General features: G+C 23.3%; 1 pseudogene; it reads left to right on the forward strand.

Moving 5' to 3' along the window:
- Window positions 1–11,732: 11,732 nt before the first annotated feature.
- Window positions 11,733–14,345, forward strand: LOC149512519 (uncharacterized; annotated as a pseudogene).
- The last annotated feature ends 1,193 nt before the right edge of the window (window positions 14,346–15,538 follow it).

Genomic DNA, 15,538 nt, shown 5'->3' on the forward strand with positions numbered 1-15,538 from the left:
TAAAAAATTTAAAAAATTGAATTTCAAAAATAGAAAAAATTTCAAAAACTTTTCCAAAAATTAAAAAAATGAAAAATTTTTAAAAATTCAACACAAGTAAAAAAATATGAAAATTGAAAAATCAAAAATTAAAATAAAAAGAAAAAATTTTTAAATTTTAAAAATCCAAAGAGTTAAAAATCAATCTAAAAAATTTTAAAAATCTTTTAAATTATTAAAAAAATCCTAAAAATTAAAAAAAAATAAGAAAATTAATAACATCCCAATAAAATTAAAAAAATCTAAAAATTTTAAAAATGTTCTAAAAATTCAAAAATACGGAAATTTATTTTAAAATTTCCAAAAAAAAAGAGAAAATATGAAATATTGGAAGAATTTTAAAATTTTGAAAATTTGAAAACAATAAAAAAATTAATATATAAAAATGAAAAGCAAAGTTTGGTCATGTGCAATTTTTTTTTTCAGTTTTTTAGTTTTTAAAATTTGTTTTATTTTTAAATTTTCATTTTTTTTTCATTTTGTCAAAATTTTTTGAAATTTTTAAAAATTTTCTGTTTTGTTGAAGTTTCTGGGAATCTTTCAGATTTTTAAAAATTTTTATGATTGTTTTTTTATTTTTCAAAAAATTTTCCTTTATTGGAATTTGTTTTATAAAAATATTCAGGTTTTGAGAAATCCTTGGGACTTTTTATTTAAAAATTTTTGAAAAAATTTTGGATTTGTTTTTAATTTTTACAAAATTTTTATGGTTTAAAATATTTCCGATTTTTTTTTTACTTTTATAGGAATTTTGGAATTCTTTTTGAATGTTTTACTATTTTTAACTTTTTAGTTTTTTTTTTTTGAAATTTTTTATTTTCAGAATTTATTTTTGATTTTTTCAAATTTTTTTAATATTTCAAAATTTTTTCTTTTTTAATTTTTGGAATTTTAAAAAGTTTTTGAATGTTTTGGAAAAATTTTTATTTTTTTAGATTTTTTTGTGATTTTAGGATTTTTTTAATGTTTCAAAATTTTTTTGAAGTTTTATTAATTTTTCAAAAAATTGTTTTGAATTTTTCAATTTTTTTAATTTAAATTTTTTTATGAATTTTTAAAAATTTTCTAGATTTATTTTGAATTTTTCTTCTAATATTGAAGTGTCAACAATGATCGACGATGATTGATTGGACATTTTCTACATATGTTATTAATTTATTGGGTATTGATACTACGTCATCACCTTGACCAACAACATTAATTAACACGTCAGCAACTAAATTAATAGCATTAGTCCGAATATATTTTTATGAAATCAACTTAATTAATTATATTTAATAATATATTTTTATACTTTTTTTTATCATCACAGTTAGAATTGTTAAAATTCTTTTCAAGCATAAAACATTTTAAACTCATTTTACATCTAATTATATAAATTTCATGATTATTTTCATCTTTTTAGGTTAACAAATTTTTTACTTAAAATCTTTTAATTTAAAAATATCAATTTGTTTATATTATCAAGTTAATTATTTACTTTAATTTTTTGTTACGCTTATTCTTATTTTTTGTTTCATTTTAAAATTATCATAACTCTTTTTTAAGGTATATTATGACGTCAAATGATATCAATTTTACGATTATTTTTATTTTTCGTTAACATTTATTTTTTATTTGAAATTACTTTTTATTTATAATAATAACTTTTTACGTTACCAATTTAATTATTTATATTATAATAATATGTTTTTACACTTGTTTTTATCTTTTATTATATTTAAAATTATCACAACTTTTTTCATAAGGTATTGTAATACTTCTAATATATTTTATATCAAATGATACAAATTTTAAAATTATTGTCATATTATTACGTAAACACTTTTGATTGAATTATTATTTTTATTTATAACAATAATTTTTTTATATTGTCAACTTAATTATTTCATTAAAATAATTTTTTTATACTTGTTCTTATATTTCATTTCGTTTAGAATTATTGTAACTCTTGCTTTGGTTGTTACAATAGTTCAACCTATTTTACACTAAAGGATCTTAATTTTTGATTATTTTCACCTTTTTACATTATGATCCTTTTAACACATTTTACATTAAATTATATTAATTTTATAATTATTCTCATCTTTTTACATTAACACTTATTTTTCGGTTTAAAATTATTTTTACTTATAATAATATTTTTTATACTGTCAATTTAATTATTTATGTTACAATAAAAATTTTTATGCTTGTTTTTACATTTTATTATATTTAAAATTATTAAAATTTGTTTTAAAGTATTATGACACTTCAAATATATTTCACACTAAATTATACCATTTTTACGATTGTTTTCATCTTTTTATTTTAACACTTATTTTTTGATTTAGAATTAATTTTATTTATAATACTAAGTTTTTTACGTTACAAATTTATTATGTTTTAATAATATCTTTTTACAATTTTTGTTACTTTTCATTATGTTTAAAATTATTACAATTTTTTTATTAAGATGTAATGATACTTCTAACTATTTTACGTAAAATAATATTAATTTTATAATTATTCTCACTGTTTTATGTTAATTCTTATTTTTTGTTTAAAATTATTTTTTATTTGTAAAAATAATTTTTTTACATTACCAACTTAATTATTTATCTGATAATAATATTTTCTTACGCTAGTTATTACCTTTCATTATATTTAAAATTATCATAACTTTTTTCTTAAAAGTGTCATAATACTTCTAACCATTTTATATCAAATGATATTAATTTTACGATTACTCTTACATTTTTTATATTAACACTTATTTTTGGTTTAGAATTATTAATTATTTGTAATAGTAATTATTTTATGTTGCTAAAATATTATTTATGTTACAATAATATTTTTTTATACTTGTTCCTAGGGGTGTAATTAATCGAGTTTGAATCAATACAATATTAAGCTTGAGCTCAACTTGAAATTCGAAATCGTAACTCAGCTTGAACCTAATCAAGTTTTTTTTAGCTCGAGCTAAACTTGAGATAGAAATCAAGCTACTTGAGCTCATTCGATTATGCTCGATTAATATGAAACAAGAAGCTCAATTCTTAAATTTGACAAAAACTCAATTATTTGTGCTTGAGTTTGAACTCGAGTTTAAGATATTTTATTAATTAAAATAATTAAAATATATTAAAATATAAAATCTTAATTAAACTCATGAATTACTCAAGCTGGGTATAAGAATGGTCGAACTCAACCCAATCAATAAGTTGAGCTACTTGAGCTCAAGCTCGACTCGATAATAATCGAGTTAGATTCGAGTTTTATTCAAGTTGAAACCTAGTAGCTTACAAATACTAATGTATCATTTGAACCCCTACTTGTTTCTACCTTTTTTTACATTTAAGATTATCATAACTTTTGTTAAGGTATTAAAACACTTCTAATCTAATTTACGCCAAATGACACTAAGTTTATAATTATTCTTATCTTTTTACACTAACATATTTTACACTAAATAATTTTTATTTTTTAATTATTCTCACATTTTTACATTTAGTACGTATTTTTTTGTTTAAAATTATTTTTTATTTATAGTAATACTTTTTTTATATTGTCAACTTATATTTATATTACAATAAAATCTTTTATGATTGTTCTTATCTTTTATTATGTTTAGAATTATCATAAGTTTTTCTTAAGGTATTACGACATTTCTAATATATTTTACATCAAATGATACCAATTTTACAATTATTTTCACTTTTTTGTGTTAACACTTACTTTTTGATTAAATTAATTTTTTATTTATAATATTAATTTTTTTATGTTACCAATTTATCATGTTTTGATAATATTTTTTTTTACGTTTGTTATTACTTTTCATTATGTTTAAAATTATTAAATTTTTTTCTTAAAACGTAACGATAGTTCTAACTATTTTATGTTAAATAATACTGATTTTATGATTATTCTCTTTGCTTTACGTTAACTCTTAACTTTTTATTTAAAATTATTTTTTATTTGTAATAATTGTTTTTTTATATTGTCAACTTAATTATTTAAGTTCTAATAATATCTTTTTCTATTTGTTGTTACCTTTCATTACGTTTAAAAGTATTACAACATTTTTCTTAGAAGTATTACGATACTTCTATCCATTTTATGCTAAATAATACCAATTTTTAGGTTACTTTCACCTTTTTCATATAATAACACTTATTTTTTTATTGAAAATTATTAATTATTTGTAATAATAATTCTTTTATGTTGCCAAAAATATTATATATGTTACAATAATTTTTTTTACACTCATTTTTACTTTTTATTACGTTAAATTTACCACAACTCTTTATTAATGTGTTACAACAATTCTAATTCAATTTATGTTAAGTGACACCAATTTTACAATCATTCTTACCTTTTTATATTACGACACTTTTAACATACTTTACACCAAATGATTTTAATTTTATAGTTACTTTTACTTTTTTACGTTAACACTTTTTTATGTCTAGAATTATTTTTTATTTATAATAATAATTTTTTTATGTTGTCAACTTAATTATTTACATTATAATAATATCCTTTTATGCTTATTGTTACCTTCCATTACATTAGGGTGTTACGATACTTCTAACTATTTTACACTAAAAAATATCAAATTTATGATTATTCTTATCTTTTTATGTTAACACCTATTTTTCAGTGTAGGATTATTTTTATTTTATAATTTTTTTTACATTACTAATTTAATTATTTGCATTTTAATAACTTTTTAAACACTTGTTGTTACTTTTAGTTATGCTAGAGTTATTACAATGTTTTTATTAAGGTGTAATAATATTTGTAACCATTTTATATCAAATAATATTAATTTTATGATTATTCTCACTTTTTTATATTAACTTTTATTTTTTAGTTTAAAATTATTTTTTATTTATAATAATATTTCTTTAACATTACCAACTTAATTATTCTTGTTACAATAATATCCTTTTATGCTTATTATTACTTTTCATTACGTTTATAATTGTCACAACTATTTGTTAGGGTGTTACGATACTTCAACTCATTTTACGTTAAATGACATTAATTTTATGATTATTTTCACCTTTTTACATTAACACTTATTTATTGATTTAGAATTATTTTTTGGTTTAAGGTAATAATTCTTTTACGTTGTCAACTTAATTATTTATGTTATAAGTATATCTTTTTATGTTTGTTCTTACCTTCATTATGTTTAAAATTATCACAACTCTTTCTTAAGGAGTTACGACATTTCTAACACATTTTATGCCAAATTATTTCAATTTTACAATAATTCTCACCCTTTTACGTTAACTAATTTTCAATTATATTTTTTAAATATTATATTATCTTATCCTATTTTTTAGAAATTTTAAATATATTGTATTTATCTGTTAAAAATTTTTTTATTCTATCTAATAAATAATATTTAATGTTAATTAATTAAAATTAGATTAACAAGTTAATAGGTAATTATTTATTTTTACAATAAAAAAAATAATGGTTTATATTAATTTTTTATGTCTAACGGTTATTATTCAATGATCTTACAATAAGGTTAAAAAATTTAAACCTACTATAGAAGTTCTCGAATTAATTTAGTAAATATAGAGATACCTATTTCAAATTTAAAAGGTAGTATTTATTGTTAGAAAATATTCATTCACTAATCATTTGTGGTAACATTTAAACTAAATAAGCAAGACCAAAAAATGTTAAAAAAAAAACCCTTAAAAACAAACTAATGCATTTGTGGGTGGCAAGCAAAGTTATATTAGAAGACTTATAAAGCAAAGAACCAAAGATAATTTGCATACTCATTTACTTCCAATGAACTAATTCCTTTTTCACAAGATATTATCTTTTACAAATAACTAAAGAGTTCATTGAGTTGTTTTAATTCACTGTTAGAAATGTGGACACATATTATTATAGGTAAATATGACAATTTATATACTCGTATTGTATAAAATAGTAAGAATTTGTGTATTACTATTGTATTTTACATAAAAATTGTATATCATAATTTATGTCAACATAAAAATGTAAAATATAGTTTTTTATGTTAAACCCATATATTTTTTTTTGTTAAAATTTTAATATTTGTTATTTTTATGTCTTCTTTTGTATAATTTTCCTATTGTGTTTTGAATTATTTAATCTAATTGTAGGTAAAAAAAAATTTGTTTTGCCATATCTATTTATCTTTTATTTTTTTTTTGCAAAATTTGTCAATTAAAAAAATGAAAGGAAAGAAAAACAAATGAGGATAAAATGTGTATATCTTAATTGGCTCACTATTCTCATAAAATTAATCTAAAAAGATACAAAAAAAAGGTAAAAAAACAAAAAAAGGGTAACTGAAAAAATTTGAAAAAAAAACTAAAAAAAGAGGAAAAAGAGCAAATAGAGGTGCTACATTAGCAGCTAATATTGAACTTAAAATAAAAAAAATTCTTAAATTAAGGTAAAAATAATTACTTTATTAATATAATATATAAAACTAAATAAATAATAAAAAAATATATTTTATATACAACTTGAAAAGGGTCAAAAAAAGCATTACAAACACGTTTCTGACTCAATCTCACCTTTTCAGAAATTCAACCCATCTCAATTAAATCTTGAATTTTTAAAAACCACCCATTTTATCATATTGAGATAGGTTGAAACTCATGGGATATGAATTATTTTGACATCTTTATTAATTGGTATCTCGCGTTGCAAAATTTATCTTATTAAAAATACAAAAAAGAAATGAAAGGTAAAATAACTCAAATTTGAGGCCACGTGGACAAATCCATATATTGTTTTTACAAAACTGTTTTTATTTAAAAGAAAAAAATAAAAAAAAAAGGAAAAGTCAAGAAAAAATGAAAGTTAAAAAACTAAAAAAATGAAAAAAAAAAAAAAGAAGCTCATTAGGGTATTACGTGGACATCCTAATTAAATAGAGACTTATCATATAAAAATTATTTGGCCATTACTATGAATCAGCTCCTTTTGTTGTCAAAATTTATTTGATTGAAAAAATTGAAAGGAAAAAAAAAAGCAAACTGAGATGTCACTGAGAACCTATATTATTTTTTTCACAAAATTTATCTAAAAATAAAAAGTTAAAAAAGTTAAAAAAAAAAGAAAAAAATATAAGATGGCACGTTAAGTCTTTGAATGTGTGTAAAAAAATTTAAAATGAATCAAACTTATATAATAGATAAATGGATTGATAGATTACATTTTAATTAGGTATAAATATAGATTTTTTATTAAATTAAGATATTAAATAATAATTTTATTAATATAATACATATATATATAAATATAAAATTAAATAAATAATTTAAAATATAATTTAAGATATATAATCAAGGTAAGACAAAACATTATAAATCCGCCTTTGACCCGAAATTAGTTTGCTATAAAAAAAATCTTATTCGATCCAAAATAAAAAAGACACCTACTAGATCATGATGCAATAAAGTCTATTAGATACGGGTTGTTTTACTATCCATATCTTTATTAAAATTTTTCTTTAACGATTAATTTATTGATTGTTTTTGTTATCAATTATACTATTAAAGAAGTAAAAAAAAGCAAAAAAAAAAAAAAAACTATGGTGACATGTGTACCCATAAGTTGATTTTTTAAAAAAATAATCTAATTAAAAAATAAAAAAATAAGAAATAAAAAAATAAAAAATGTAAAAAAAAAAAAAGGGAGAAAGATGAGTTGCCATACCATATTAGCAACAAGGAGTTTCCCTTGAAAAAAAATTATATTATAGATTTATATTTTATTCTAATTTACATTTTTCTGTTTTATATTTAATATTTCTTTTGGTTTATATTGTGATTCTTTTCACCGAAACAATTTGATATTACCAATCAAAAAGATCAATTTTCTTATACCAAAGAATTTAAAAAAGAAAAAAAATCAACTCTAAATGCCACTTGACACCTACATTAATATATTTTTTTAAAAATTATCTAATTACAAAAAAGTTAAAAAAGATATTTTTAATTATTATATAAAATTGGCCCTACTCATAAAAATATAAATACAAAACTTTTATTAAATATAAAAAGAAAAAAAGAGAAAAACTTAGGAAAAAGAAAAAACGACGAAAAGCAAAAAAAAAAAAAGTTGTCATTTATCATGATCAATAATTATTTTATTTTTGAAAATTTATAGTATGGATTTAAAAAAAACAAAAAAAGAAAGGACAAAAAGAATAACATTAATATATAAGGTTGATATCTCCGTTAATATCATTTTTTTAAAAAATATCAAATAAAAAATAAAAATAATTAAAAAAATATATTTTTACTAATAATATCAAATTGGTCAATGTATAAAAAAATTTAAAAATTTACAAAATATTTATTAAATAATAAAAAAAATTGTAAATAGAAAAAAAAAACAACAAAAACAAAAAAAAAAAAGGAATTAATGTACACTTGACATGTGATGTATCTTTAATATCAATATCAAGTGAGTTAATAAAAAAATTAAATCTAAAATATAATTTATTAAATATATAAAAATAAAAATAAAAATAAAAAACATGTGGTATATTATTAGTATAAAATGAGTTTAACAAAAAATATAAAAAATTAATTAAGGTTTATTTTAAATGGTATCAAATAGGTCCAAACAAAAAAATTAAAAACATATATTAAATATTTAAAAAATAAGCAAAAAAGGAGCGGCGCCACTGAAAAAATTATGGAGAAAAGAAAAAATAAAGATCAAACAAAAATATAATAAGATAGTGGATCTCTGAAAGAATAAAAAAGGCATCACAAAAAAAGAATTACGTGTTCCACTTTAAAAAATTTTAATATAAATTATAGTGAAAAATAAAAAAATATAAAAATAAAGTTAAAAAATAAAAAAATAGATCCCACAAAATAGTAGATTCCATTGAAAAAAAATAAAATACATAAAAAAATTAAAAACCAAAAAAAAAAATTGAGCCTCACCAAACAAAAAATTATGGGTCTCACTTTTTAAAAAATTATAATTAAATATAAAAAATATATAATATATGATATATAAAAAAATTAAAAGAAAAATTAATACCACAAACATAACTCCCGTTAAATAAAAAATATTTTATGATAGGATATGTATAAAAAAAAATAAATATATAAAAAAACAGAGAGAATGACGTGTGTAAGCTAATAAAACCAAAAAAATATGAAAAACCAAAACGCGAAAAAAACAAAATGGGTCCCACCAAAACAAAAAAATTGTGCGTTTCATTTTTTTAAAAAATTATAATTAAATATAAAAAAATGCAATATATAAAAAAAGTTAAAAAAAATGGGTCCTACAAAAAAGTTATGGCCCCACCGAATAAAAAAATTTTAAAATAAAATATGTATAGAAGTATAAAAAAATGGGGGACAACACGTGCAAACCAAAACTTACAGCATTTATATATTTGATGGAAGTTAGATTTCCAATGAGCCTCACAATAAAAATTAAAATATTTAATAATATTGATTAATTAAAAAATGTAAACAAAAAATATAAGAGAAAAAAAAATTTAACAGCTTAACACGTGGATACCCTTGATATCGAGTCCAAAAAAATGAAAAAAATAATTGATTAAATATATAAAATAAAAAAAAAAAACACACAAACATAACATATCTTGATATCAATTGATCCAACTAAAAAATTAAAAAATTTAAAAAATACAAACACGTTATATACTTTTTATATCAATTGAATCCAACAAAAAAATTTCAAAATTTAAAAAATATTTATTAAATATTATTTGAAAAAAGTAAAACAAAAAAAATAAAAATTTATTATTAAGTGGACTCCACACACACAAAATTTTTAAAATGAGAATTAACGAACCTCCTTTTAATGCAGGAAGAATTAATATTAGGTGGATGTATGGGCATTGCCATGGGCCAATTTTTTTTTTTTTGTCCTTTTTTTTCATCAATTTTTTTGTTGAAAATTTTATATAATTAAAAAAAGGTATCCAGTAGTATAGAAAAACTCAAAATGAGAGTGACACATTGATACATAAATTAATTTTTTATTCTCACAAAATATATTTTATAAAAAATAACATGTTTTATTTTATTTTTTGTATGTGAGGCTCACTTAATACGAAACTTTCAACAAAAAATTGGTGACTAATATTTATAAATATAAAATCATCCCACTCCTGATTTAATTTATATTATATTTATATTTATATATATTATTATAGTATCATAAATTTAAATAAACCACTTTTATTGGATCAAGGTGACGCGTGAAAGCTCCTTTGCAAAGGAAAATGTACAAGATTTATATAATTGATTAAAAATAAAAAAATTAAAAAACTTAAAAAATCATAATTTTTTTTTAAATATTTCCATTTTAAAAAAATTAAATAATTAATTAAATATGTTGAGAAATAAAAAGAAAACTAAAATTAAAAAATAATGAAAAAATTTTAAAAAGGAAAACAAGGTAAAGGGTGTAGTTGTTAATTTCGTTTCATACCTGTTGTATTGGTCAGTACTTTTCAGTTATACCAAAATATACGCTTAAGTTATATGAAAATATAGTATATTTAAGGATAATTTTTTATATCGGATTTAGTATCGGATAATATCGATTGTTTTTGTAAGTTTTCGTTAATTTCGATAATTGATTTGTTTCAGTCAGTACGTGAACATGAAATATATTTTATAATTTTTAACTTAATTTTTGTTATTTGACTATTTTTAATCTAATAAAAATAAAATTATTTAGCAAAATAACCCTTGAAAGTTAAATTTCTCTATTTTTTATTGTAACTTATTTGTTTATACTTTATTTTTTAAAACCAAAATTTATAAGCATTTCAATCTCTTTTATGAAAATAATTGTACCTTTTTTTAAAAGTTTAACAATCATGAAGCCAATGTTAATCTTTTTCATGTCTTTGTTTTTATCTTAATATTTATATAAAAAAAATTTATTTAAATATCATATGATCAGATAAGTATTTAAAATAATCATAAAAAATTTATGATATTATTTCTTATATTTTTAAACTTATTTATTTGATTTTTAAAGATATTACATATTTAATTTGTAGATTATTAATTGTATTGACACCAGAGTGTCTGCACATCATATAGCTTAGGCTAAGACTAAGACAAACTTATCCAAAAATAAGATGAGCCTTACCTTGGTCCAAATCCACATATAAATAAGGTGGACTGGAATAGGGAGATTGCATTTACATTAACTAAAAAAGAAGATCATGAATATGAATGAGATTGTGGTTAGGTTCAAGAGTAAATGGGCAGATTATGTTCACATGCAAATCTCATGATTTTAGGCATAATTCTAGCAATGCAATCTGAAAGTTTCCATGCTTAGTGGGATGTTCCTAGCTAATATGTTTTTTGTTATTCTTTGGTAAAAGGCAAACCAGAGTTTTTTTTATACTTAAGCAATCTTTTAGATTGTTCTTCAAGTTTTGTATCTCTTAAGTCTAGAGTGATGAACTTTTATTATTCTATATCCTTGATTAGAATTCTTAGGGTGGTATTTCTGTATCCCTTAGTTTCTAGTCTTGGTGGTGAACTTTTATCCCTTTTAATCCAATAATCATATTCTGTCATTATTCAAATTATTGTGAGTTATTTTTTTTGTGAGCTTTTTTGTTTGCAGTTAATCTCAACATCTCAAACATCAATTTTCGACATCAAATTGGTATCAGAGCTATGGCAGGTCGTCATCGTCAAGCACCAATAGAAGAGGTTAAAGCCAACACCGACGTTACAGTAACTACTAATATTGACCCAAAGGATGCCCTCATAGAGGAGATGCAGTAACAAATCTTTCAGCTACAACATCAGCTGCATATACAAGAAGAAAGAGAGAAGATAAGAAGGCAACGAAGAAGAAACAAAAAAGATGAAAGAGAAACCAATCCATTCCATGAAAAACAACAATGATTCTGATGATAGCACCTTATCTCACCCATGGCAAGTTCGAGACTACGTGCGCAGAAATCAATTTTAACCTAGCTTATTCAATTCGAAGATAGAAAATTTTGAGTTCGAGGGGAAAATGTAACTTGAAAAATTCTTAGACTGGCTACACATGGTGGAACGTATATTTGAATACTATGATGCCCTTAAACATCGCAATGTGAAGCTAGTGGCCATCAAATTTAGAAATCATGTATCTTTTTGGTGAGAAAATCTAAAGAAGCAAAGGGAAAGAAAAGGCAGGAGAAAAATTATAACTTGGGAGAAGATGAAAAAAGAAAGATAAAGTATCTTCCAGACAACTTTCGACAAGATTTCTTTCTTAGGCTCTATAACTTGAAGCAAAGAGATATCTTAGTGGATGAGTATATGGCTGAGTTTGACCACCTTATGTTAAAGTATAAATTGATGGAACATGAATAACAGACTATTACCCGGTATCTTGGAGGATTGAAGATTGAAATAGCTAATATGGTGCATCTACAATCCTATTAGACTTTCAATGATGTATGCAAGCTTGCCTTAAAGGTTGAAAGACAACCAAAAGGAGGCTCGTGGTAGTAACTTGAGATTTGGGTCTCAAGAAGGCTATATCAATAAATATGGCTTATCCAAAACTGTTGTTCCTTTTAAGCCCATTCCAAAGTAACCCCAAAAGAAAGATGAGACTTCAACAAACAAGCCTCATTCTATTGCATAAACTGAGAGGTGTTTTAAATGTCAAGGACTTAGACATATTACCTCAGAATGCCCAAACAGAAAGATTGTGACTCTAATAAAAGAAGACTTGAAAGAAAATGAAGAGGAGCTAGTTGAAGAGGATCAAAACCTTGAAGAGGAGGAAGAGGTAACATATGGTGATTGTGAAGCATCCTTAGTCATACAATGCAGTTTGAGTACCACACCTACGGAGGAAAAAGATTGGTTACGTAAAAATGTGTTCCACACTCGATGTACTACCCATAGGAAGGTATATGATGTTATAATTGATAGTGAAAGTTTTAAAAATGTTATTTTTACCTTTATGGTGTAAAAATTAAGCCTTAAAGTAGTGGATCACCTCTAATATAAGCTGTTTTGGCTGTAGAAAGAGAATGAAATCAAGGTTAGTAAGAGGTGTTTGGTTCTTTTTTCCATAGGAGTAATACAAGGATGAAATGTGATGTGATGTAGCTTCAATAGATGCTTGCCATTTACTGCTCAAAAAACCTTGGCATTATGATAGAAGGGTTATTTATGATGGTTACCGTAATACTTACACATTTGTGAGGGATAGATGCAAAAAAATTCTCGGCCCTACCAAACCCATGGTGATGTCAAAACCAACCAAAGGGGAAGAAAATAGCTTGTTTACCAAGGTCAATTACAAAAAAAAAAATTAAGATAAATGGTACTATGTACGCACTGGTGTTAATCGAGAAGAATTAAGACGATGAGGAACCCCTTACAATGATACAACCATTATTGGTAAAATTTTAAGATGTTGTTTAAGAGGAGTTACTAGCTGGTCTACCATCAATGAGGGACATTCAACACATTATAGACCTTATCCCAAGGAGCTGTTCTACCTAATAGGGTAGCCTATAAAATAAGTCCTAAAGAGCATACGGAGTTGCAATGCCAAGTTGATGAATTGGTGAAAAAAAGAATAGTGCATGAAAACATGAGCCCTTATGTAGTCCCAGCCCTTTTGGTGCCTAAGAAGGATGGATCGTGGTGCATGTGTGTGGATAGTAGGGCAATCAACAAAATCATAGTTAATTATTACTTTCTTATTTCACGGTTAGATGACTTGTTGGACCAACTACATGGAACAACTATTTTTTTCAAGATATACCTACGCAGTGGTTATCATCAAATCAGAATGAGGCTTGGAGATGAGTGGAAAATGGCCTTCAAGACAATGGATGGTCTCTATAAATGGATGATAATACCTTTTAGTTTATCCAATTCTCCTAGTATTTTCATGAGATTTATGAATCATATCCTTAAACCTTGTATTGGCAAATATGTAATAGTATATTTTGATGATATTTTAGTGTACAGTAAGGATAAGAACTAACACTTGAATCATTTACATCAACTGTTTTACATTTTGAGGGAACAAAAACTTTATGCTAATCTTAAAAAGTGTAACTTCTTTACTTTTAACCTTGTGTTCCTAGGGTTTGTGGTGTCAAATGAAAGAATAGAGATGGAACCCAGCAAGGTTAAGGGTAATTTTAAATTGGCCAACACTAGCATCTCTGCATGATATCTGAAGTTTTCATGATCTTGCATCTTTTTATAGGTACTTCATTAGGAGTTTTAGCTTTATTGTGGCCCCCATCATTAAATGTTTAAAGAATGAAGTTTTTAAGTGGACCAAAGAAGCCCAACACAGCTTTGAGCTTATCAAGACTAGGATCACTAAAGCTTATATCTTGTCCCTACCAGATTTTGATCAAGTGTTTGAGGTGGAATGTGATACATCCAATTCTAGAATATGTGCTATTTTAAGTCAAGGAAGAAAGCATATAGCATTTTTTAGTGAGAAGTTCAATGAAGCCAAGAGAAAGTATTCAACTTAGGACAAAGAGTTTTATGCCATATATAGAGCTTTATTCCACTGGAGTCAGTATCTTCTTCCCAAACCATTTATCTTATATTCAGACTATGAGGCATTGAAGTTTATCAATAACTAGCACAAGCTTAATCGAAAGCATGCAGCTTTAGTGAAGTTCCTTTAAGCCTACAACTTCACATCAAACATAAATCAAGAACCTAGAATGTGGTGGCAGATGCTTTGAGTCAAAAGTACTCTTTATTGAGAACTATGGCTGTTGAAGTTATTGGATTTGAAGTGATCAAAGTGCTTTATAAGATAGATCTTTACTTTGGTCAAATTTGGGAAGAATGGAAGTAATGACCACACCACCAGTTTTTGTTACATGGTGGATATCTCTTTAAGGCTAATAGCCTTTGCATTCCCTCATATTTTTTAAGACAAGCCTTAATTAATGAAGCTTATGATGGTGCACTAGATGGACACTTTGAAATAGACAAGACACTTGCTTTTTTGCAGGATAGGTTTTATTGGCTGAAAATAGAGAGGGACGTGATGAAACACATTGAACGATGTGGAGTATGTCATATTGCCAAGAGTCATGGTCAAAACACTAGATTATATAGTCCACTGCCTGTGCCGAATGCTTCTTGAGAAGATATTAGTTTGGACTTTGTGGTTGGACTACCCAGAACTTAAAGGGATAAAGATTATCATAGTGGTTGTGGATTATTTTTCCAAGATGGCCCATTTCATTCCTTGTAACAAAATTATAAATGCTTCTCATGTTTTTGATCTATATTTCAGGAAAATTGTGAGGTTACATGGAGTTCTTAGATCCATGGTGTCCGATCGAGATTCTAAGTTTCTTAGCTATTTTGGCTCACCCTTTGGAGGAAGCTTGGCATCAATCTCAAGTATAGTTCCTCCTATCATCCTAAAATAGATGGTCAAACAAAAGTAACCAATAAAAACTTGGGCAACCTTCTAA

The sequence above is a fragment of the Durio zibethinus genome, chromosome 22 (genome assembly GCF_047325235.1).
Source record: "Durio zibethinus cultivar Kanyao isolate XHJ-2024 chromosome 22, ASM4732523v1, whole genome shotgun sequence".
Lineage (NCBI taxonomy): Eukaryota > Viridiplantae > Streptophyta > Magnoliopsida > Malvales > Malvaceae > Durio > Durio zibethinus.